This window comes from Ovis canadensis, chromosome 2, assembly GCF_042477335.2.
Source record: "Ovis canadensis isolate MfBH-ARS-UI-01 breed Bighorn chromosome 2, ARS-UI_OviCan_v2, whole genome shotgun sequence".
NCBI classification, from domain to species: Eukaryota; Metazoa; Chordata; class Mammalia; order Artiodactyla; family Bovidae; genus Ovis; species Ovis canadensis.
The window spans coordinates 165,885,830-165,911,750 of NC_091246.1; the positions used below are offsets into that span (position 1 = coordinate 165,885,830).

Genomic DNA, 25,921 nt, shown 5'->3' on the forward strand with positions numbered 1-25,921 from the left:
ATTTTCCAATCATAAAAGGAATGAAGTACTGGTTTATGAACCTTCAATCTTGAAAACGTTACGCTAAGAAAGTTACACACAAAAGGCTGCATATTTGTGGTTCTGTCGCTCAGCGGTGTCCGACTCTGTGACCACTTGGACTGCAGCACGCCAGGTTTCCCTGTCCTTCATCTCCTGGAGTTTGCTCAAATTCATGTCCATTGAGTCAGTGACGCCATCCAACCTTCAGTGCCTCCCGCCTTCAATTATTCCCAGCATCAGGGTCTTTTCAAATGAGTCAGCTCTTCACATCAGGTGACCAAAGTACTACAGCTTCAGCATCAGTCAATATTCAGGACTGGTTTCCTTGAGGATTGACTGATTTGATATCTTTGCAGTCCAAGGGACTCTCAAGAGTCTTCCCCAACACCACAGTTCAAAAGCATCAGTTCTTCAGTGCCCAGCCTTCTATATGGTCCGACTCTCACATCCATACGTGACTATTGAAAAAACCATAGCTTTGACTAGACAGACCTTTGTTGGTAAAGTAATCTCTCTGCTATTTAATATGCTTTCTAAGTTGGTCATAGCTTTTCTTCCAAGGAGCAAGCATTATCTAATTTCATGGCTGCAGTCACTATCTGCAGTGATTTTGGAGCCCACGAAAATAAAGTCTGTCACTGTTTCCATTGTTTCCCCATCTATTTGCCATGAAGTAATGGAACCAGATGCCATGATCTTAGTTTTCTGAATGTTGAGTTGGATGATTCCATTTATATGAAATGTCCAGAATATGCAAATCCATATGCTAGAGAGTAGATCAGAGATTTCCAGGGGCTGAGGGATGGAGGGAATGGGGAGTGACTGTTAATAGGTATGAGATGTCTTTGTGGAGTCATAGAAACATACCACAATTAGACAGTGATGATGGCCACACCTCTGTGACTGTATTAAAAAACCACTGAAGTGTATATATTTTAAAAGGGCAGATTTTATGGCATGTGTATTTATCTCAATTTACAATTAACAGTAATAACAGTGAGATATTTTCACATATTTTCATGCTGGTGAGAATGTTCACTGGCAGAATTTCTTAGAAGAGGGGTCTGGAAAAGGGTATCAAAATTTACCTGATAAATTCTAAGAATTTAGCCTCCATAAATAATTATGAGGTCACAACTTCAGCTCTAAAGATTATCTGTAATGTTGTTTACAGTGTCAAATTATTGTAAATACCCTGAAGGCACAACAGAGATTTTGGTAAGCCAACTATGGCACATTCATTCAGTTTAAGGAGTCACCTGCGAAAATGATATTTATTGATATACTGTTAACTGGAAAAAGAGGGATACAAAATACAATATGAAGTCTGATCGTAGTTTTGTTTTTTAAACTATGTAGCTGCTGCTGTTGTTGTTCAGTCACCAAGTCATGACAACTCTTCGCAAATCCATGGACTGCGGCATTCCAGGATATCCTGTCCTTCACTGTCTCCTTGAGTTTGCTTAAACTCATGTCCACTGAGTCAGTGATGCCATCCAAACATCTCATCCTCTATCGCCCTCCTCTGCCTTCAGTCTTTCCCAGCATCAGGGTCTTTTCCAATGAGTCCGCTCTTTGCATCAGGTGGCCAAAGTACTGGAGTTTCAGCATCAGTCCTTCCAGTGAGTTTTCAGGGTTGATCTCCCTTAAGATGGACTAGTTTTATCTCCTTGCAGTCCAAAAGACTCTCAAGAATCTTTTCCAGCACCATAATTCAAAGGCATCAACTCTTTGGCACTCTGCCTTCTTTATAGTCCAATTCTCACATCCGTACTGACTACTGGAAAGACCATAGCCTTGACTATATGGGCCTTTGTCAGCAAAGTGACGCCCTTGCTTTGTAACGCCCTGTCTAGGTTTGTCACAGCCTTCCCGACAAGAAGCAGTTGTCTTCTAACTTCATGGCTGCAGTCGCCACCTACAGTGATTTTAGAGATCAAGAAGAGGAAATCTGTCACTGCTTCCACCTTTCCCCCTTCTATTAGATGTGAAGTGATGGGGCTGCATGCCATGATCTTAGTTTTTGTAATATTTGAGTTTTAAGCCAGCTTTTTCCACTCTCCTCCTTCACCCTCATCAACAGGTTCTTCAGTTTCTCTTCACTTTCTGCCATTAGAGTGATATCATCTGCATATCTGAGGTTGTTGATATTTCTCCCTGCAATCTTGATTCCAGCTTTTAAACTATACATGTATGTATTCATGCCTCCATATGATAGAAATAATAGAACTAGGCAGCCCAAACTATAGTGACTAGCCCATGTGCATATTTAAATTCATAAGATGAACAAAAATTAAGAATCCAGATCCTCAGTTACACTGGCCACATCAGGTGCTCAGTAAGCACACGGCAACAGTGGCTACTGTACTGGACAGCATGGGAACATTGCCTTCACTGCAGACAGTTCCACTGAAATGAGCTGATACAGAAGAATACACACCAAGAGGCCTTACGATGCTTTTAAATTTCTTTGTGCTTATTTTCCACTTTTCTGGTAATAAATAGAAATGTTTGGATAAAAGAATACTATTATTATTATTTTAATATTCAAAGTAAACTGACAGGGAGAAGGGATCTGGAGAAACCCTCACGGGGAGCAGGCAGCACCCACCACAGATGGAGTAAGTCCCTCTGATCTGGGCAGCAAAGGGCGGGCCCTCTGCTGCTGAGACAACACCTCTGCACCACAGGGCGGGGCAGCTTCGCAGACGGATGTGGTGTGATGTATGGGTACCAGAGTGATAAGAATGGCTGTTTCGGCTAATTTTGTCCAGATGTAGAGTTGCTTTCTGGGGAAGAAGATGTGCAACTTCCTCATATGGCCATAGCCAGAATCCTGCCTCTTGACAGAAATTCTGAAAAATCATCACCTTGGAACTGCAAGAGGCTTAGGGAAGATGCACTCTCAAATTTTAGGTGATTAGCTCATGCTTTCTGGACAACAACATGGAAATATATATCTAAAGCCTTAAGAATATTACAGCCCTTTAAGCAACTGTGTCATTTCTTGAAAATATCCAATGGAAGTAATTGTGGATATGCTCAGAGGTTTACCTACAAGAACATACATGACACAGTTGTTTATGAGAGCAGAAGGCTAAATTCAAGCTAAAAGTACAAAATGTGGCCTTGTGGTGGAGTATTATACCAGCTGTTAAAAATAATGCTGTGCAGGAGTATTTAATGACATGGAAGCTGTTTACAAAGGTTACATTTTTTAAAGCTTTAATACAGTGTAAGAGGGATCATTTCATCTTTTAAGGAAAAAATACATACACACGCTTGGGCTTCACTGGTAGTTCAGTTGGTAAAGAATCTGCCTGCAGTCCAGGAGACCCGGGTTCAATTCCTGGGTCAGGAAGACCCCCCGGAGAAGGGAATGGCAACCACTCCAATATGAAAATCCTATAGACAGGGGAGCCTTGAGGAGCCAGTCCATGGGATGGCAAGAGTTGGACACGACTTAGCAATGAAACCACCGCCAAGAGGTATCATTTCATTTTTTAAGGAAAAAAATACAGACACACATAGGCTTAGAAAAAATGAAAAAGATTTAAACTGTCAGCTACTATGTGGCAGGAAAATATCTGATGAGGGAGGTAAATCTGCTATTTTCCACATTTTCTATAATGAACATGTATGACTGAGGTAATAAGAAATAAAAGTTCCTGTTTTTAAAAAGATGAAATCATATGATTTAATAAAGGAAATTTTTGTCCTTAGAACTTGAAATAAAATTATCATGAGAGTTGGGTATTTTCACATTTAGCTCTAGGCCTCCTGACTGCCAAGGCACAGAGAGAAATGAAGACTTATATAAGTCTCCACTGCTTGATTTATCAGTTCTTCCCAGGATATAAACTACCATCTTGGCACTGGATTCTAGGAGAAATGCATGATGTACACTTTGTTCTAATGACTCCTGTAGTTGCTTAAGAACTGAAGTTCTCCTTGCTCACTAGGGGACAAGTACCACACACATGGCGCCTGTTTTTTCATAGTGTACTCCCATCCCTGTTTATCTACCATAGCAAAATAGTCTCAAGATGAATGAGATGTTTTCAATAAGGCATCACTGATGAATATCCAGCTTTTAGGCAGTATGCTGATGGTGTCACTTGCACAGGAATACTCAGAAGACTGTCTCACGGATGCAGTGGACCACAGAGTGGTACATGTGATGTACGTTAAGAATGTACGTTTCTTCATATATTTAAGAGCCCTCTGAGAAGACAAAGTAGAAAAAAATTACATCAGTGGCCATGGATGCTTGCTCCAAAAGTTCATGGAAGCCACAGAGAGGCAGAGCTGAACTACCAGGCCTGAGGTGGCCCCTGGCAAGATGACCACAACAAGAAGCCCTCCACACACCATCTGTCAACGTCAGTGTCCCTGAGGATTCAGACACTGGGGACGAGGGTGAGGGAAGTTGAGCCTGTTACCTTCTGTTGATGTCTATCCTTTGTACAGAAACCATGTAAATTAGATTTCCCTCTGTATCTTACCTACAGTTTCTCCCAGATCCTACAGATCCAAGCCACCCCATGAGAGAGCTAAAATGTTATAGAACTTGGGAGACTATTGACATAGTGTTCTTCTTCCTCCAAATCCTCCCCACCCCCAAATGCCTTCCATTCCATGTCCCTGATGCTTACCTTCAAGGTCAAAATCAATACTTTCCTGACCAGTACTGTGACCTTCCTTTCACCTGTGGCCTCCAAGAGAACATAACCCTGCACAGCTCACTGACACACATCCTGCGTGGCATGTGCCCCTGGTCAGGCTGTAGGCTGCGGCACATCGGGCATCTCACCCGGGACCTGCTGCAGTGTCTCGTGCACGAGTACCAAGGTGACAGTTCACCTAATTCCCACTTGGTCCACCGCCCCCTTGGTAGTTAGAGGTAAGACTGGTAGCATAATTGTGAGCAAAGCAACAGTGCTAAAGGCCAGAATTTCTTGACTGGAAACACAGTTTTCTAAGAATAATTCAACAAACAAAATTTTGTGTGCTGTTCAAAAAGAAGGAAATATTCTTGATATCTAAGGAGTTCACAGTCTCTTGGAAATTAAAGACCCATATGTAGAATAACATGTAATTAACATGGCAAAAGTAAGAGCTTTGGATAAGCTCCAAAGAAGAGCCATCAGCAATGTTCCTCAAGAGAAGGCTTCAATTTACATCCCACTGAATTTGGGCCAGGGGAGTGAAGTGCTATCTACGGAAAAACAAGGGACCTTCTCTACTCTGAACTGATCTGCCACCTGCAGGGCCCTGGCCTCTGAGCTAGGCCATTCATCTGCAGAGGACGCCACACGCTGAAGTCCACCTGGTACAGGACACTGGCCAGGGCAGTGAGGAAGCTGAACACAGCTGAAAGAACCAGTACACCACCGGGCACATGAAAACTCTTGGGGAGCCAGACGAGTGGTCATGAAGGTTCTGAATGCTTGTCTAATGGCAGATGGGCTCAGTAAGCATTTCTCATACTACAAGAAACAGCCCATAGCGGGGTCATGAGGTCAATCTAAAGACAGAAGACTTGCAGTACGTGCTGTTTCATAAAATGCATGTCATAAGCATGAGTATGTGTGTGCACACACAAATGAGTGTGTGTGGGTCACACAAATGGATTTCGTGACAGTTTGCAAAGTTTGAATTAGACAAATATTATGAGAAAGACACACTTCAAAAGAAGGAAAGCACCTCAAACAAGTGAAACTGCCTCATAAGGGGGTTTATTATTGTGAATGGCAGGCAGCTTCCAGCCTCTAAAAGACTCCAAGCAGTGCCAAAGCCATAGATTGTCAAGGAGGATATTCACATTGGTGGCAAGTTAAATGTGAAGAAGTCTAAGTATCTGCCCCATGTATGAGACTGTCAAGTCTAGACCACAGGCCCTTAATTACCACTGAAGGAACAATTAGAAGGGAAACAACTCCATGAAGTCATGGAGGTGAAATTTCATTTGGTCATTTATATTGGAACAGTACCCCTGTGAAAGGAAACATTGTAAGTGATACTTGGACTGAGGGCTCTCAACCTAGGTGTACATCAGAATCATCCGGGGAGCTTGTAAAAGACACCCAGGCTTGGATCCCAACGTATCTCAACTAAAACACTGGGGCCCAAGATTTGTATTTTGTTTCACATTCCCTGGGTATGAGTTGCAAACCATTGATTTATATGTGTAAAATGTAAAAATGACATTTTATAAAGCACAGAGGGAAGGAAAACAGCACGAGGGTTGTACAGGAAGATCATAAAAAGAAGTGGCTGGAAAACATCAAGTCAAGGGTTTGGATTCTGCTCCAGGTACAGAAAGCTGAAAAGAGCATTACACCCATGCTTACAAATAAAACAGATAAACTGCAAGTTCATGACTCTCTTGAGTCTATTAGACAGCTGAGGTCACAGGGGAACAAACTAGCCCAGAATCTGAGAACCAGGCACCTGAAGAAAAAGATAAGACGTGCACTTGCTTACCCGAGGCAGATGCACCTGGAGACAAGTAACAAATACCAATGGAACCTACTGAGGGAGTTGAAAGAGCATAGACAGGGACCACTCTGAGGCACAGGGCACAAGGAAGACTGAAGGCTGACCCTGAAACAGTGAGACAAGCCCTGCAGCAAACCAGCCCCAACTCTAAACTCCAGGTGTCGCTAGAGGAAGCTGAGGAAGTATTGGGGAGAAAGAAGTACACCCATAACAAATTTCGAATCCAGTCAGCTCCCAAGCAGACTGATCAACTCCCCACACTAAAGGCCTAGTGGAAACAGAGAGGCATTCCCATTTCCAAGCATGAAAACTATCTCAGTCTCTCATGTCCTACACAAGATGTTTGTGTCTTGACAGAACATTACAGAGCATACAAAAAGAAAAAACAGCACTGCCAAGAGACACAGCCACTAACAGAACCAGACTCAGATGCAACACAGACGGGGAAGTTATCAGACACACCAAATTCAAAATAACCATAATCAATGGTCAGAGATGCTAGTGGAAAAGAGGGCAGACAGCATGAAAGATCAAATGTATAATTTTAACATAGAAACTGTAAGACATAATCAAATGGAAATGCTTGAAATGCCAAACACAGTAACAGAAATGAAGAACGCTCAACAGTAGAAATAAGACAAAGTGTCCAATAGCTGTGGACTAATACCAAAAGTCCTAACAGAGGTGTAGTCAAAATTTCAGAAGGAGAAAGAAGAAATATTTGAAGAAATAATTGCTGAGAATTTTCTAAAATTAATGACAGATACAAAACCACAGAAACAAGCAGCTCAAAAACGCCATGGAGGATAAAAACCAAGCATGTGCGGGCATATGTACACAGACACACACAGAGGCATACCTTATTAAAGCAGCTGACAACTGAAAACAAAACAAAATCTCAAATGCAGTGGGGGAGTATGAAACATTATATACAAAGGAACAAAGATAAGAATTACAGAAGACAGCTTGTCAGAAGGTATGCAGGCAAGAAAATGAAGCAACAGCTTCAAAGTGCTGAAACGTATAAAAGGTGTCAACCCAGAATTCTTTACCTAGGGGAGATATCTTTCCGAAGTGAACAAGAAATAACTGCAATAGGCCAACAGAAACTGAGAGACTTCATTGCCAAGAGACCTACACTACAATAAATACTGAGGTTTTATAGGCAGAAGGAGTATGATGTCAGACAGAAACTTGGACCTATTTAAGTGCTAGAAATAGAATAAACAAAAGTCAAATACAATTCTTCTTTAATTTTAATCGCTATAAAAGGTAACTGAATGTTTTAAGCAAGAGTCAGAAAACTACAGCCTGCAAACCAAATCCAGCCCAAAGTCTATTTTAGGGATTCCCTGGTGACTCAGAGGTAACAAATCCACCTGCCAATGCCAGAGACACAGGAGATGTAGACTTGATCCCTGGGTTGGGAAGAGCCCCTGGAAAAGGAATGGAAGGAATGATGCTAAAGCTGAAACTCTAGTACTTTGGTCACCTCATGAGAAGAGCTGACTCATTGGAAAAGACTCTGATGCTGGGAGGGATAAGGGGCAGAGGAGAAGGGGACAACAGAGGATGAGATGGCTGGATGGCATCACTGACTCAATGGACGTGAGTCTGAGTGAACTCCAGGAGTTGGTGATGGACAGGGAGGCCTGGCGTGCTGCGATTCATGGGGTCCCAAAGAGTCGGACACGACTGAGCGACTGAACTGAACTGATGAGCAAAGAATGGTTTTTATGTTTTCAAAGTGTTGTTTAAGAAGAAAAGAAGAACATAGAATAGGGACAAGATATGACCTCAGAGCAATATATTCACTTTCTGGACCTTCACAAAAAAAGGTTTGCTGACCCCTAGTCTAAAGCAAAAAGAGTACCAATGTTTTGCTTATACAGCACACATAGAAGAAAAATGATAGTAATAGCACAAAGGATGGAAAAGAAGGATTCAGAATATACTGCTGCAAGGTCCTTAGACTACATGTGAAAGACTGTAATATTACTTGAACGTAGACTCTAATTAAGGATTTACAAATATAAACAATCAAAGCAATCACTAAAAATGTTAAAGAAGCATAAAAAAGAAGTAGAGATAAAAGAGAAACATAAATGCTCATATTATAGGGGAAAATGGAACAAGTGGAAAAATAACAAGGTGGTAAGTTTTTAATTAACCATATTAACACCACAGTAAATATGAATAGTCTAACCCACTAACTAAAAGACAGATACTGTTAGATTCATTTAAAAAGGAAGATCCAACTGTCTGAGGTCTAAATATACAGACACAGGCAGGTTAAAATCAAAAGAACAGCATGGAAGCAACCTAGATGTCCATTGATAGATGAATGGATGAAGATGTTGCACATGTATACAATGGAATATTACTCAGCCATAAAAAAGAATGGATTTGAGGCAGTTATAGTAAGGTGAATGAACCTAGAGTCTGTTATTCAGAGTGAAGTAAGTCAGAAAAAGAAAAACAAATATCATATATTAGCACATATATTAATACATGGTATCTAGAAAATGGCATTGATTAATCTATTTGCAGAAAAGGAATGGAGACCCAGATATAGAGAGTGGATTTGTGGACATAGTAGGGGAAGGAGAGAGTGGAATGAATAGAAAAAAAGTAGCATAGACATATATACATACACATTATCACGTGTAAAACAGATAGCTGGTAAGAAGTTGTTTTATAACACAGGGAGCCCAGCCTAGTGCTCTGTGATGACCTGGAGGTGTGGGACAGGGGCAGGGAGGTGGGGAGGTGACTGGGGACCAAGAAGTGTATAATTACAGCTGATTTGTGTTGTTGTATGGCAGAAACCAACACAACACTGTAAAGCACTTTTCCTCCAAACAAAAAATAAAATTTAAAAAAAGAACATGAAAAGATATGGATGCAAACACTAAGCAAAAGAAAGCAGGAGTAGCTATATTATCAACACCCAAAGTAGATCCCAGAGCAAGGAGTTATAACATGAATAAAGAGGAATATTATATAATGAGAACAGGACCAGTTTTCCAAGAAGATGTAATCCTAAGACTGTTTCCACTATGGAATTTAAGAAACCTGACTTCCCAGGGGGCACTAGAGGTAAAGAACCCGCCTGCCAATGCAGGAGACATAAGAGAAGAAGGTTCAGTCCCTGGGTGGGGAAGATTCCCCGAAGGAGGGCATGGCAACCCACTCCAGTATTCTTGCCTGGGAAAGCCCATGGACAGAGAAGCCTGTAGGTTACAGTTCATGGGGCCACAAAAGAGTCAGACACGACTAAAGAGACTTAGCATGCACAGCTAAAACTGGAGTTGAGACAGACCTGTAGGGGGAACTCTCACTCCCTACCACACGTCATAAATTAACTACAAACAGGAAGGTGTTGACTACTATACAGCAGAGACAAGAAAACTTCACTCTGGAGGACGCCCAGTCAGGGACTATAGCAATGGACTCTCGGCTTACTACAAAAAAACTCTTTGGTTATTAGAGCCCCTCTCAAGTTTCTGCTTTTTCCTATAAAAGCAAGTTTCCTTTCCATGTTCTTTGGATTTGCATATGGCCCACCATAGTTCACATATTCTGAATTGCAATTCCTCTAACTACTTCTGAATAAACTTGCTTTCACTGGTAAAATAACTGACTATTACATTGTTAAAGTTGCACTTAAGAACAAATGGTCGAGATATGTGAATCAAAAACTGTGATAGAACTGAAAGAAACTTTAAAATCCGCAACTGTAGTTGGAGAGTCTAACATGCTTCTCTTATCGATAAAAGAAGTAGATAGTCAATAAAAACATAAGAGACCTGAACAAACTTATCAGACAACTCAATATTTCCCAAATATTCTAACCAGCAATAAGAATGCAGCATATTTTCAACTGAACATTCACCATAAACCATATTCTGGGCCATAAAATAAATGTGAACAAACTTAGAATAAAAATCATGCAAATTATATTATGAGATAATAGTAGAATTAAACTAGAAATCAGTAATAGGAAGACTTTGGGAAAATTCCCAAGTACTTGAAAATTAAATGACATACTTTAAAATAACACATGAGTCAAGAGGAAGTCTCAAAGAAAAATTTTAAATATTTTAAATAAATGAAAATACACATCTCAAAATTGTGGAATGCAGCTAAAGCAGTGGTGAAAGGGAAATTTACAGCACTAAATGCTTATATTAAAACAGAGGAAAAGTCTCAGATCAGTAATAAGAACTTACCCCTTAAGAAAACAGGAGTGTAAATTAAACCCAAAGCAAGGTGAAGGAAGGAAATAAACTAGAACAGAAATCAATAAAATTGAAAACAAAATTTCCTTCAATTAAAAATAAATAAGCTTGGAGGAAAAAAAGAAAACAGAAAAAGATACAAAATCAATGAAATTAAAGTCTGGATCTTTGAAAGGTCAATAAAGTTGATAAACTTCTAGAGAGACTAAGAAAATTATTGAAGACACAAATTTCCAGTATCAGAAATGAAATGGGGAATATCACTACAGACCCCAAAGACATTAAATGGATAATAGACGAATACCACAAACAATTCTATATCCATAAATTTGACAGCTTAGGTGAAGAAGACCAATTCCTTGGAAAATAAAACAATTGAAACTTATCAAGAAAAACTGGGTAGCCAGAATTGTCCTATATCTACTAAAGAAGTTAAATTTGTAGTTTAAAAACCTTCCATCAGAGAAAACTCTAGGCCAAGATGGTTTCACTAATGAATTCTACCAAACACTGAAGGAAGACATAATAGCAGTCCTACAGAGTCTCTTCCAAAAATACATCACAATCAAGTAGGATTTATCCTAGGAACACAAAGCTGTTTCAACAGTTGAAAAGCAATCAGCGTAACCCACTGCAGATGGTGATTGCAGCCATGAAATTAAAAGACGCTTACTCCTTGGAAGGAAAGTTATGACCAACCTAGACAGCATATTCAAAAGCAGAGATATTACTTTGCCAACAAAGGTCCGTCTAGTCAAGGCTATGGTTTTTCCAGTGGTCATGTATGGATGTGAGAGTTGGACTGTGAAGAAAGCTGAGTGCTGAAGAATTGATCCTTTTGAACTGTGGTGTTGGAGAAGACTCTTGAGAGTCCCTTGGACTGCAAGGACATCCAACCAGTCCATCCTAAAGGAGATCAGTCCTGGGTGTTCATTGGAAGGACTGATGCTGAAGCTCCAATACTTTGGCCACCTCATGCGAACAGTTGAATCATTGGAAAAGACCCTGATGCTGGGAGGGATTGAGGGCAGGAGAAGGGGACGACAGAGGATGAGATGGCTGGATGGCATCACCGACTCGATGCACATGAGTTTGGGTAAACTCCAGGAGTTGGTGATGGACAGGGAGGCCTGGTGTGTTGCAATTCATGGGGTTGCAAAGAGTCGGACACGACTGAGCTGAACTGAACTCACCACAGTGAATATGAATAAATCACATGATCCTGTCAACAGATGGGGAAAAAAGTATTCAACAAAATTAAAAATCCATCCATAATAAAAACTCAGTAAACTAGAATAAAAGGGAAATTCCTTAACCTCAGGTGGAAAACTTAGCTAACACCATATTTCATCGTGAAAGATTATTTCGCCCTTATAAGAAACAAGGACATTCTCTCATCACTCCTATTCAACATTCAACTAAAATTCTTAACCAGTTGATTAAGTCAAGAAAAAGAAATAAAAGGCAACCAGACTGGAAAGGAAGAAATAAAGATGTCTTTATTCACAGATGGTATGACTGCATATGTAAAAAATCCCAAAGAATTTACAAATAAACCTCCTAGAACAATAACTGACTTTAGCAAGGTAACAGAATACAATGTCAACATACAAAATCTATTGTATTTCTGCATATGAGCAACAAAAACAATATCAAAAGTGAAACACTTGAGTATGAATCTAACAAAACACGTGGAAGATCTATATCCTGAAAAGTACTGAGTGCTGATAGAAAAATAAAACCAGAAATAGAGAGAGAGGCCATACTGTGTTCATGACTGGAACCCTCAATATTCTAAAATGTCAGTTCCTCCTAATGAATCTATAGATACAGTGTAATCCCACTCAAAATCCCAGCAGGATTTTTTGTAGATCTCTACAATTTACATGAAAAGGCAAAGGAACTAGGAGAGCCGTAATGAGGTTGAAAAGGAATAAAACCGGAGGACTTTCAAAATTTATTATAAAGTCACAGTATCAAGACAGTGTAGTGGTGGTATAAAGTAGGCATTAAGATCAATGGAATAAAACTGGCAATCCAAAAATAAACCTTTGATTATAACCTTACTGATTATCAACAAAATAGCAAGACAACTCAATAGGGGAAAAAAATAGTCTTTTCAACAAATTGTGCTGAAAGAACTAGAATTCCACATGCTATGAAAAAAAATTGCTTGACTCAAAGTTTACATGTTATACAAAATTAACCCCAAATGAATCCTATATCTAAATGTAAAACACAGAACTGTGAAGAAAATGCAGTAGAAAACTTCCAGAAGAAAAGACTGATAAATTGGTTTACCAAGGTTTAAAATCTTTTGCCCTAAGAAAGACACTGCTATGGGAATAAAAAGATTAGCACAGGCTGCCGGAATTTCTCTGAAAATCATTTCTGACACAAGATACATATCCAGATTACGTAGTATTAGTATTAGTCACTCAGTCATGTCTGACTCTTTGTGACCCAGTAGACTGTAGCCATCAGGCTCCTCTGTCCATTGAATTCTCCAGGCAAGAATACTAGAGTGGGTTGCCATTTGCTTCTCCAGTGGGTCTTCCTGACCCAGGGACTGAACTCAGGTCTCCCACATTGCAGGCAGTTTCTTTACTATCTGAGCCACTAGGGAAGCCCAGATTATGTAAAGAACTCTTAAAACTCAATAAGGAAACAAACAACCCAATAAAAATAGGTAATCAAAATTACCTTTGCATAACACTTCTATTTTATAAATTTTTATTTGAATCTGTGTATTTTTCCCAGCTAGTAATCAGACCAAACTCAACTTCTCACTAATTTTTTATACTATATTGCTTTGATTTTGGAATTAGGCTTTTGATCTCTGGTAACCTTTGGGCACTTTAAACTGGCCTTAAAAATAATACTATTAATTTTCTTTGAACTCAGAAGATAATTTGCATGCACAACTTTAATAAAGAGACTATTTTTTCCTATCAAATAAAACTAGCTCTTTTCACACACACCCAAATGAGTTATAACTTTGGGACATCGAAACTTTACTCTGTCACCTTTTAAATAATGAACCCTGAGTATGAATCATTTTTAATCACCCTACTTTCTTTCCCTGCTACCAAATCTAAACAATTATGGAACATAATGATGAAAGAAATGACCCTTATTTTCCCTTTGCTCATATTTCTTCACTTATTTCGTCACCTGGCACCATGTTTTGTAAGTCATTAAAAATCATGTTTTGGGGATAATGTGAGGTATAGCAAACAAAGAGATTCTGCATGAAACAAATTCTTTAAGATCAAGTTATTCAATATGTAATCCTCTTCCTCCACGTGAAGGTCTTTTTTCCCCAACACCATACCTGCACAAGCCACATTTCTCTGCTGGAAACCAGAGAGATACTAAACCTTGATGATGTCCAGCACTGCGCACAGCTGTTTCCAACTACTACTGCAGTCTTGTCTTAACCTATTTTTCATTATAGGACTTCTCATCACCTGACACAGGAGACAGCTATATCTCATTCCAGCAAAGTGTGAGCTCCATGAGAACACAGACTTTGTCCTTCTCATATACTTTTTTTTTTGTATCCCCAGAGCAGTGTCTGCCATACAGTGGGTGTTCAATAAATATGTATGAATGAACTGACTGCCCAAGGCATCTCCTGCTTCATCCCCTCACACTCTTTCAGGGATCCTGGGCAGGACAGCTGACGGAAACAACAAAATATGCTACCTTCCACTCCCTCCTTTCTTCCAGGATTAGTGACTAGATCTTTCTGCCAAGTTCTATGCTAAGTAGATACTGAGGATGAAGGATCATGAGAAGTAGCACCCCGGTGGCCCAATCTAAAGCCAAACGCGCACCGTGTCCACCATGTCAAATGGAAACAAACAGCAGCTCACTTCAAACTTCAACGAAAACAGGAGAAATGCTCCAAAAGCAGTGGACCAGCAGTAGAGGCTGGTTTCCTACTGAACAGAGTTATAAAGTATCCACTCGCTGGACTATCATCAGGAGAATCAGTCTCTAATCCCGGACCCGCCGCTAACTGCATCTTCACCGAATACCAGCTGTTAGTTTGAAGACAGGTAACAACACTGAAAAGCCCTGATTGAGAGCAGATGTTCCTAATAAGGGATGAGGAGAGGGTGACCAGGTGCTGGGGGGTGGGAGGCTTTTTCTAACTATTCTCAGCCCGGCCCTAAACTCCTCCACCTAAACCACCCCACGATTACCTAATAGAGTCAGCCACCGTTGCCATCACTATGAACGTATGAAAGATTCAAACACTTCACCAGGTTCTAAGCGTAAGTTCTTTGAGGGATGGGACCGAGATTTAGGCTTCTTAGTGATGCCCAGAGTGGTTTTCTTGTCTCTACCAGCACCTCCAGCCTCAGCCCCTTCCCTCCCTCGGCCACACCCTAGACGTCTCCTATTGTCCTGAGCTTCTCCTGTCTGCCCACAAGGCCATGTCTTTCATCATCTGTCACCACCTCTGGGAGACTCGGATGACTGCCTACTAACAGCCCGACAGGCAGTTTCACTTTCTGCCTAGCTAACAGAATTCTGACACCAATGTGCTCAGGGAAGGTGACCCTCCCCCAGCTCCGGAGCACAGCCTGGCCACAACAATCACAGCCACCCTCACCTCCTTTTCCATTGATGGTTGAGCATGGACATATGACCATTCTGGCCAGCGACATAGGGAACTTCTGAGGAATTATGACTTTCATTGTCTAGATAATCACTGAAAAGCAAGCCCTCTCCCTCCCTTTTTGTTTTAGATGTTAGCATGTGAAGGCATGATGGAGCTCCAGTCACCCTGTGGCAGGGCAGAAACTTAGAGAATCTTCAAGAAGCCAACCCCAAACTGTGGCTGTTTTGAACCACCCACCTCTAGACTTCTTAAGCAAACAGTCACATAACCTAAACAATGCTACTTACAACAGAGAGTACCCACCACTTGGCCTGGGAAGTCCCTCCAACTTTTCCTCCTAGAGCAGCTCTACTTATCTCTGATTCAGAGCTCAACTAGTTTCCTTGGGAAGGCTTTGGTTGTCCCCAGATAGTTAAACAGTCACAGACTCTGTTGTCTGCACATCTGTGAACTAAACTGTGAAACTCTCCAACTAAACTGTGAAATTCTCAAAAGCAAACATTTTCACCCTTGGCAGAGGCCCTGCCATACACTGGGCACTTACTAAATGCTGAATGAATGAATGAACCAACAAGCAAACAGCAAAATAAGAAATCAAAGGATGAATATGCAGGACGCCTTCCATGCCTTGGATAAGCCTTGACAACTGACAGATGGAATATGGCACACAGGCTGTCTGTATTCTACCAAAGACTTCCTTTAGGTGGTGGTGAGCAAAGGCTGGGACAGAACAATGAACAGGTCCTATTTTTATCTGCCTGGAAACTATCCTTGTCCAATCCCTGGAAGCTGGGGTGCAGCTGTCTATCATAGTGGCACCTGAGCAAAGTACCCACTCTTATGGTGAAAACCCACTCCCTGTCCACGGAGATGGCTTGGCCCAGTTTTAGTCTAGTATATCGATAAGATCTGTTAGGATGGAGGAGATGGAAGAAGAGAAAGACATCCCCCCCTTCCCCTCCCACAAAAGAAGAGATAAGCCTGAAGGTACCAGTGCTTTTTATCACGCCATATGAAGAAGCAGTCAACATAGCGGGGAAAGAGCTAAGATACACACGAGAGAGAGAAATAGCCATGCCACCTTATGTGTGCCCTGGATCAAGCTATGCCTGCAGATGAAACCCTCAGCCTTTTCATTTATGTGACTCAGTCAGTATCAATATGCTGCTGGCTGCTAAGTCGTGACCCCATGGACTGCAGCCCACCAGGCTCCTCCATCCATGGGATTTTCCAGGCAAGAGTACTGGAGTAGGGTGCCATCGCCTTCTCCGCAATTTCAATATAGCATAAGGCAATTTTCAAGTGACTAAAACACAATCCAAAGAAAAGAATTCTGACAAATACAGTCAATAATGTTGAAAACAAACTGTTACCATCCCTTCTACATTCAGGACCTGGGCGCTGTCACTTCTCAAAACTTGGCTTCTAGGATGGTGGTGGCAACTAAGATAGCCTGGAGGAGGCCTGCTGCTTCAGTCCTGTCCAACTCTGTGCGACCCCATAGACGGCAGCCCACCAGGCTCCCCCGTCGCTGGGATTCTCCAGGCAGGAACACTGGAGTGGGTTGCCATTGCCTTCTCCAATGCATGAAAGTGAAAAGTGAAAGTCAAGCCGCTCAGTCCTGTCCGACTCTTAGCGACCCCATGGACTGCAGCCTACCAGGCTCCTCCGTCCACGGGATTTTCCAAGCAAGAGGACTGGAGTGGGGTGCCATTGCCTTCTCCGGGAACAAAACACACACCACCATCACCGCCTTTCCTCCTAAAGGAGGGTAATCTGAACCTCGTCTGTTTCTTTTCTGTTCAGAAATGAATTTGAACCTCTGGGAGGCACAAAGTGTTACATTAACTAGATACAGAAAAAAATGGAGAGAATTCTCATCAAGCAATCTACTATGGATTTTACAAATATCTTATAACTTAACTGTTGTGATGATTATAATACCCTTCTTACCTCTGAGCAAACAGAATCAGCGAAATTAAGTAACCTGCTCGAGGTCACACAGCTATTAACTAGAATTTAAATTCTACACCTTTTCCACTTTATCGCTCTGATGACCAGGGCCTGGGAGATGGAGCGCAACCCTCCGCCTCCACCCCAACACCGACAGCGCCCCAGGACACACAGACCTGGATGGACCCTGACAGCCTCGGCCCCCTGCAGTCAGAGCAGCCTCGCATACCCAGTTTTCTGGAAGCCGCAGATAACTAACCCAGGTGTCTGTCGGATCCTCAACACCAGCGCCAGAAGACCCGGGCAGAAGGAGCAGCGGCACCTGCGCGGGCCCGGGAAGCGCCGCCGAGAGAGAGGCGGGAGCTCGCCGGGTCTCCCCCGCGGCCGAACCCCCCGCCCAGCCCCGCGCTCTCCGCAGCCGCCGGCCCCCTGCTCTCCCCACGAGCGCCCCGCAAACCCTGGCTCCGCACTGCCCAGGCCGCTCAGAGACCCGCGCAGCCGGATCATGTCCCCGCGCCCACCCCAGCCTGGTCCCGGGCAGATATTCGCATCTGTTCGCCCCCAGGCGGCGACGCGACCCCGACCCCTCAGCTGCGCCGCGCGCCTGGCGCCCCCGCTCCCCAGCGGCGCCCGCATTGCCCACCGCGGCCGCGCGGCCCCGCAGGGACCGGGCTCGGGGGCCCGCCGCCCCCAGCGCGGTGCGCCTGTCCCGCTCACCTGCGCCGCGGCGCTCGCCGGGCCTCCGCGCGCCAGCCCGGCTCCCGGCTCTCAGGTCCCAGTCCTAGCGCAGAGCGCGCTCGCTGCGGGCCGGCCTTGGTGTGGCCGCGCAGGGAGGGACGGGGCGGGGTGCGGCTCCTCCCCGCCCCGAGCCACCTGGGGCGCCCGGGAAGGGGCGGGGCAGGGCCGGGACAGGTGGGCCCCGCCCGCTGCCAGCAGCGCGGGGCTCCTTCGCGATCCTCCGCGGGGTGGAAGGGGGGCCCGGGCCGCCGCGTAATAAGTGACACCTGGGACAGTTAGTGCGGGAGAGGGGCCAGGACCCGGCCCGTTTCCACACAGCCTGGCCCACTGAGAAATGGATCACGGAGCGTGGGAGCCAGAACCCCCTGAACAGGAAAAGGAGAGGCCAGTCCTTCTCTTTGTGGACTTAGAAATCAAGAACCGAGATTCTCAGGGTGAAATTGATGGGGCCAAGGGCAAATTCAGAACTGGAAAGCTCAGAAAGGCCTTTTCTAACCGTTCTGCCCGCCCATCCGCACTTCAGATGATTCTCCCCCTTTTTAAAATAATGACTTTAAACTATAAATAAGGTCATTTCAGATAGTGATGTCCTCCCCACCTGGAGACAGTAAGCCCCAGGTGGGGCAGCAAACTCTCCTGTCCTTGATGAATCATTAGAGGTGAACAAACCAAGGGCAGAGCAGGTGCTCAGTTAATCGCTGATGAATAACTGAGGTGTGACCAGCTTCTTACTGGTCCCCCCCTGGCCAGTCTGCCCGACCATCCCCCCTCCCACTTTGTCAGAGAGCCCAGAGTCAAGCTGCCTGGCTTCCGGACCACCCCTCCTCTCTGTACTGCTTACCTCCCTCCCAATGCCCGTCCAGAAGCTGACTTGTGAGAGGTCTGCAAAGGTCTTAGGGGCACCTTTGGAAGCTGTCAAGCAAATCTTTACCTCCTGAAGATGTTACAGGCAGAGGAACTCGGACATACAATGCTGTCCTGCCAGCCCCACCCTGTGCAGGCACAGCCCAGAGTTTGGGCAACTGACCTGACATCCCACAGCTGATAGCAGAGCTGAGTGGGGGGGACCTGTGGATGGGAAGTCTTGACCTTCTGCAGAAATGGGGCTTGGGTTTGCTCTGAGTTCTCTAATCCATGGCCTTTCCCAGCTTCTCAAAGGTCGGATGTGACCTGAGCCATTTGTATTTACTGAGGCCCTGACAGTTTCAAAAATAAAGACATGTTAGGATAGGATAGAAAGAATGTGGTATATTTCTTAAGTGTTTCATTGAACAAACGAACAGTCTTCTCACACACAAACACCCAGGAGATGATGTGTGATGCTGCTATTAACATGTTAATTTCCAGACTCATTAAAGAAATCTATTTCAAGCCCACTACAGGAAACACTGTACAACTTTAAAGTTGTATAGAGACTATTCCTCCTTGTAACTATTTCTATATTCTTCAATGACTGCACATTAAACCTCAGAAGCCATAACTGGAGGCTGTTAAGATGATGTCAAGGCCACCCGTCCCTGGAACAATAGGCTCAACACTCTCAAGGCCTGGACCCCATGTCCCTTCATCAGTGAGTCCTGCACAGATGGGTGTTTAAGATGTGGTATGGCCTGGCTGGCCACTTTGCACTGGGCAAGGCCAACCCAGAAAAAAGCCACAGAGGATACCCCACCCAGTGTGCCCTCCCCCAGCTGCGCTCCCTCCATGGTGGGTGGGGAGGTTGGTGTCCCTCTCGGGACTGTGAAGGGGCCTGCCCTTGGGACAGCCACTGGCACTAGTAGGTGAGGCTGAGCCCAGGAATCCCTCTGGGTCTCACCCACATGACATGAACCCAGCCCTTCTTGCATGTTGGTTTCAGTCAGTGGAGCGTGTCCCTGTGATTTAGGATCCTCCCACTCTGTGTGTGATCTTGGCTGGGCTAACCTGAGAATCAGCAGGAAAGTAAATGCAAGTTGTGCTCTGGTGTTCCTGTTCTCTCTCTCTCCCCTCTGGGCTTATGAGGAGCCCTAAGCATCTTCCTCAGTTATGCATTTCTCCTGCTTGAGAAATGTGTATGTATGAAATCAGACATGCTGTCTGCTTGAAGTTCTTTACTTGAAAGGGGTATCCAAAATATGATGGGCTGATACCACTGTGAGGTTAAATGAAAGAATGTACTTGAAGTACATGAGCACAGGGCCACACAAAGCACCTGCTCAATAAATGGTGTTCAGCCTGCCAGTGCCAAGAGAGCCAGCTGATATCTGCTAGCCATTATAGTGCTGAAAATAAAGACCAAACCATTGATGGACTCCTGGAGAATCTAAACTAAATTAATCCTTGCAAATAGCTGTGATCCCTAGGAAAAGGATATCTGACCTAGGAAATCTTCAGGTTCTTTTCCGTCTCTAGATCTTTGATAGTATAATGGAAGAGAAATTATCCAAAGAGGAAATAATTCCAATTTTCTGAACCTTGGAATATATTTACCTTCCTAATTTTTCCTACTTTTACATAGCACTCAGTATGTACATTAATATGGTACACCATTTTCTGTGCACATTTTTCAATGAAACATTGCATATAAAGTACCTAGGAGAATTCCCGGCACATAATAACTGCTCCATTAATTACAACTAACATGGGAGAGGTGTGGAAGTGATCAGAATTACTAGGATCAGAAAGAACCATGGATTCAGGCAGGCAAATCTAAGAATCAGTTTATTAGGTAACCCAGAATTTTAAGTTCACTGGTTCTGGAATCAGACCATTTAGGTTAAAATCCAGTCACGGTTTATGAATCTCACTATGCTCCAGTTTCCTCATCTATAAAATGAAGATAATATTAGTATATCATAGGAAGAAGCTGGAGACATGAAAAGAATAGCCAACTTTCAGTGAGCAGCTACTCTGTGCTGCACATGATGTCAGGTGCTTAGATTTTCTTTTCACAGTTGACTTCAGAGCGGGAATTCATCAAGGAATCACAAACCTTGAACCTGGACTCAGTAGTCTATGTCTTACAGTTTTTCCTTAAGAGAGCATCCACAACTGTCCTTATATTTGCAAAAATATAAGGGTCTCAAGACCAGTTAGGAATCACTGTCTTCCAAACTTAGCCAGCGGTTTTAGGACTGGAAGACTTGTGAACCCTCACAAAGGGCAGACATTCTTGAGAAGGAGGTTCACCAGGAGGCCTACTCAAGGTGCAAACCACTGCGCCCGAGAAGTCTGATTCAGGAGGGCCGAGAGGTTGTGGGATAAGTTCAGGTGCTACTTACCAATCGGTGAGCCTAGGAAACTGATAGCATCCAACCTTCTCATCTCTCAGGTGAGAAGCAGCCCCAGGGATCAACTCACTTGGAATCACCTTCCAGCCCACATCTGCCAATCAGCCAAGCCCTCACCCCACCCAAACCAAGGGAAAGAAATGTTTCTCCCTGCACAACCCAGCTTTGCACAAGGAGCACTCAGCGAACAAAAGAGCCTTCTTTCACAAGGAAAATAACATGTGCAGTTACCTGAGGGCTAGCTCTTTACATCTTAAAGGAGCCTAAACCTGTCTTGCCAGGACACCCTCCTCCAGCACCCACAACCCTCAGTCTAGCCATCCCCCTCCGCACACCCCCTCCACACAAGTCGTATCTAGCGCTGCTATTTGAACAGCTGAGGCTATTCAGCTAACACTCCCAAGTGACATCCTACAAAAATGTCGATGTTTTGTCCCATATTCTAAAGCCACAGGCTAATCAGACCCTGAAATAGAGGACTCAAGTCTGGTGCCATTTCAGTGTGTGAGGCCTACGGGGGACAGCTTCTTTGGGGGCTAATCTTGGCAAGTGCTGAGTCTGAAGCAAGAACAAGGCAGGTGGCAGCTGCAGCAAGAGTGGCTATGTTTCAGGAATGCCCAAAAAGGTCAGCCCAAGAAGGATCAGACAAAACCCAGAATATTCTCATCCTGACCGGTGAGGTTCTCTCCGTGCTTACCAAGGGCAGCCAAGGATGCGTGCATGTCTTTGGGGTTTTAATGTTCACCAATCACAAAGTCCTGATGTAGCAAAAAGTTGAAATAACCTTCCGACAGTGAGCTGAGCACACCTCTCAAATACAAGGCAAGCAGGAAAACTTTCCCACGTGGCTGGCTGTGGCTGTGCCATTTCCCTGAGAAATGTACAAAGATGCAGCTGGCCCCTCAGGCCTATGCTAGACTGAGGCTGGGCAGCAAGTCAGCTTTTCCATATTTGTCCCTCAGTATTGTCTTGTAACCTCTGGAGGACTGTGGATCAGTGTGAACTCGCTTGGCTGTCTAAAACCTATCAGCTGGGGATGAGCTTGCCCTCTTTGGCTTGTTTCAGAGCGAGCACTGAAGCGTGGGCCACAGATGCATGGGTCTGTTTATAGAGTTGTCGGCTACAAAAATGCCCAAATGCCTTTGTCTTTGTATTTGTAAACTAAGCAAAGAGGATCTTGATTATTCTAAATTTACTTCTTACTTCTGAAATCAACACAAACATACGTATCTTTTTAATTTGCTAAATGAGGAACTAAAATAACAGTGTGGAGAAAATTCTTAGTGTAAAATCAGAATTCTAGTACCATGAACACACCAAGCAAAATCTGCTACAGGACCTTTGCACTTACTGTTCCTTCTGTTTGGATTTGTCTCCAGATCTTTGCAAGGCTGGCTCCTTCCTTCATTCACGGAACCGTCCCTGACCACCCAAGCCACGTAGTATCATAGTACCCTGTTCTGTTTATAGCATTCAAATGTACCGAATCATTTTAGAAAGTGCTGTTCACTGGTTTACAAGGTACCTCTAAGAAAATGAAGACTTTGTGTCATATACCACCTCTCTCCAGCTCCGAAAACAATGCTGAGTACAAAGTAGGTGCTTAAATCTTTGCAGAAAACTTAATGAATGCTCACATTTTTGCAGCAGGCTCTGAGTACATCACATGGAGGTGGCAGCTGCTCCTGTATGTTGCTCCTACAAAGATGCTTCTGGGTTGTAGGCTCTTAGCACTAGCTATAATTGCTGGGAGTCTGAATAGACTTGACTCATGATCTGGTGTCAGGACATTGAGTGCAGAGTACTTACAGGAGTCCTCGGAACAGCCACCAGGCACAGAGATAGAAACCAGCCTCAAACCCCACTCACTGCAGTTCTCAGGAGGTTCTCTCCCCATGAAATAGCCTAAGAGCAGACTTTCCCCAAAAGAAAATGAGGGTGGAGCAGTAGGAAAAGCAAGGGCCCTAACCAGACAGCTCCAGTGAGATTCCATTTCACTGGTAGAATCCAATGATTCCCAGGATCTCACAGTCTTCTCTCCTGTTCAAAGTATCTGTGATGCTAGGTGAAGGCTTAGCTGGTGTCCAAGGAAAAAATACCTTCACTTGGGAAGTATTTGATAATAACTATTAAAAACAAGGCAACAGGGCCCTGATGGAGTCACTTTAAAGTCCCACGTCACCAAACTAAAAATGGGACTTAATTTCAGTTTTGGCTCTCCCAGAAATGGAATCTTAAACCAGGCAATGGGGAATCACCTGACCAGCATTCATTACATCATCTGCCTTACATGCCCCTGCCATCCCCTAAAGGAAAGGGACCTTGCAATAACCAACCTGCTTTTTGCCTCTCTGCTCCTGTTACCTTCTGCCTATAAAAGTCTTTCACTTTGTACATCTCCTTAGAGCTTCTATCTGCTAGATTGGATGCCACCTGATTCATGAAACACTGAATAAAGCCAAAAAGATTTATCCCTTTTGAATTTTATTTCAATGTCACAGTCCCATATATTTGAGTGGCATTTGTATGAGATGCTTGCATACAGTTTCTCACTGATGCTCACAACAAACTGAAGAATGGAGGACAGGGGGCTACAAAACTCCCTGATTCAGGTATGGAGATGAGGTTGTTGAGATGCTGCACAGTTAAACAGGCTGACCACATCCCAGAGTTGTTCCCTGGGAAGTAGGGCCAGGTCCAGGTCCCAAGTCCGTCCCTCCTTCATGACTGAGTAGTGTCACTGCCAGATGGCCCGTGCTTCAGGGCTATTTTGCTCAAAAGAGGGCATTGCAGGGCAGCAAGGACATCAGGGCTGAAGGCTGGGATCTGGCTAGCAGGTTGCCAGGTTGGCACTGGCTGAAGGAATAAGCATTGCATGACCTAGACATATCTGCCTTGGGCCGGCCCTTCCCAACCCTGCAGGAGCCCAGGAGAGGCATCCTCAGACAGAAGCACAGGGAGTCTGTGATAAAACGGGGGTTTCAGGGGGACCCCACTACAGCTGTTCCTGCCCCTTTCTGTAGTTGGACATGCATTTGCACGTGTGGTATGATTGGCATGTTTACTTTTGCTAAAACTTAAAACACTAAAATGAGATCCTATTAATCATCATGACAGGGCTGGAGGTGAGGTACGGGGCAGCTATTATTCTGAGCATGGGTCCCTGAGAGCCTTCTTCGAGGCCTCACACAGATCTATGGATGAGGGAACCCACCCAGGGGCCCCTGAGGCCTTCTGCTAGAGCTGGCTTAGCTGGGACAAGAGAACCCTGCTCTTCTTTTAGCTTGAGAAGTCAAGGGATATAGATCGTATATTTTTAAATGCAACCAGAGATCGCGTCCTAAAGAGAAAAAGAAGTCAACATGGGTAAGTGAAATTCTTCCTACCCACAGTTTGAAAACCGTGACCCAAGTGACAGTTGCACTTCCAAGTGAGGCCTCTCTGTTATTTCGACTGCTTAGTGGCTCAGTGACAAAGAAGCCACCTGCCAACGTAGGAGATGTGGGTTAAATCCCTGAGTCAGGAAGATTCCCTGGAGAAGGAAATGGCACCCCACTCCAGGATTCCTGCCTGGGAAATCCCATGGACAGAAGAGCCTGGCGGGCTACAGTTCATGGGTTAGAAAAGAGTCGGACACAACTTAGTGACCAGATGACAACAACAATCCTTTTCTAGATGTTTTAGATTGCTTGAAGTAATTCAAACAACAGTAAGATCTCAGATTCCCATGAAAGGAGAAAGCACAGAAAGTTGCCAAGTAAGAAAACCTTATATAAGTTCTTGACAAGATGATTTCGGAGGCTGGTTGCTGATTTTCACTACACACACACACACACACAGAGCACTGCTCTGAGACGCAGTATTATCAGCTGTGGAGAGTGTACTCCTTAGGGTCAGTCCACCTGGGTCGCAATCCTTGCTTCTCCTCCCAGCTGTGAGACCTTGGGCAAGTTAATTAACCTCTCTGTGCCCATGCCCTCCCCACTGGAGACAATGGTGCCTACCTCATGGGGTTATTAGGGGGATTAGATGGATTAATACAAGTAAAGCACTTAAAACAGTATCTGGCACATCACCAGGAGAGTCTCTCACCTTAATCCACTACCAACAGCGGCTTTCCAAGCACTGTGAGTTTCTGGGACTGGCACGCATTATTGGCAAGCTTGCCAATCTCTTTCATCTCAGGTATACATTCTGAAGGAGTCAAGTATCATTTTAGGTCAATATTTTGAAAAGCTGTCCTACAAGAATGATTTGCAGTCTGGTCATGGGTGGGGCTGAAGGTTTAGAGGGTCCCAGAAAGACCAGTTCTTCCCAATCGGTAAAGAATCCACCTGACAGTGCAGGAGATGCAAGAGACGTGGGTTCAATCCCTGGGCCGGGAAGATCCCCTGGAGTAGGAAATGGCAACCCACCCCAGTATTCTTGCCTGGGAAATCCCATGGACCGGAAAGCATGGTGGGCTACAATCCACGGGGTTGCAAACAGGCAGACATGACCAAGCACACACAGAAACAGAGGGGGCTTCAAACAGAACCTCCTTCAGCACTGGGGAAGCGAAGCAG

The 25,921-nt window shown here is 44.0% G+C and overlaps 1 protein-coding gene across 1 annotated transcript in view; it reads right to left on the bottom strand.

Moving 5' to 3' along the window:
- LYPD6B (LY6/PLAUR domain containing 6B) overlaps nucleotides 1-18,794 on the bottom strand; it is a 251,666-nt gene extending 232,872 nt beyond the window's left edge. Inside the window, exon 1 of the mRNA XM_069577612.1 lies at nucleotides 18,067-18,794. The gene's annotated coding sequence lies outside the window, so the exon portion shown is untranslated. The remainder of the gene's footprint in view (nucleotides 1-18,066) is intronic.
- Nucleotides 18,795-25,921: the final 7,127 nt, after the last annotated feature.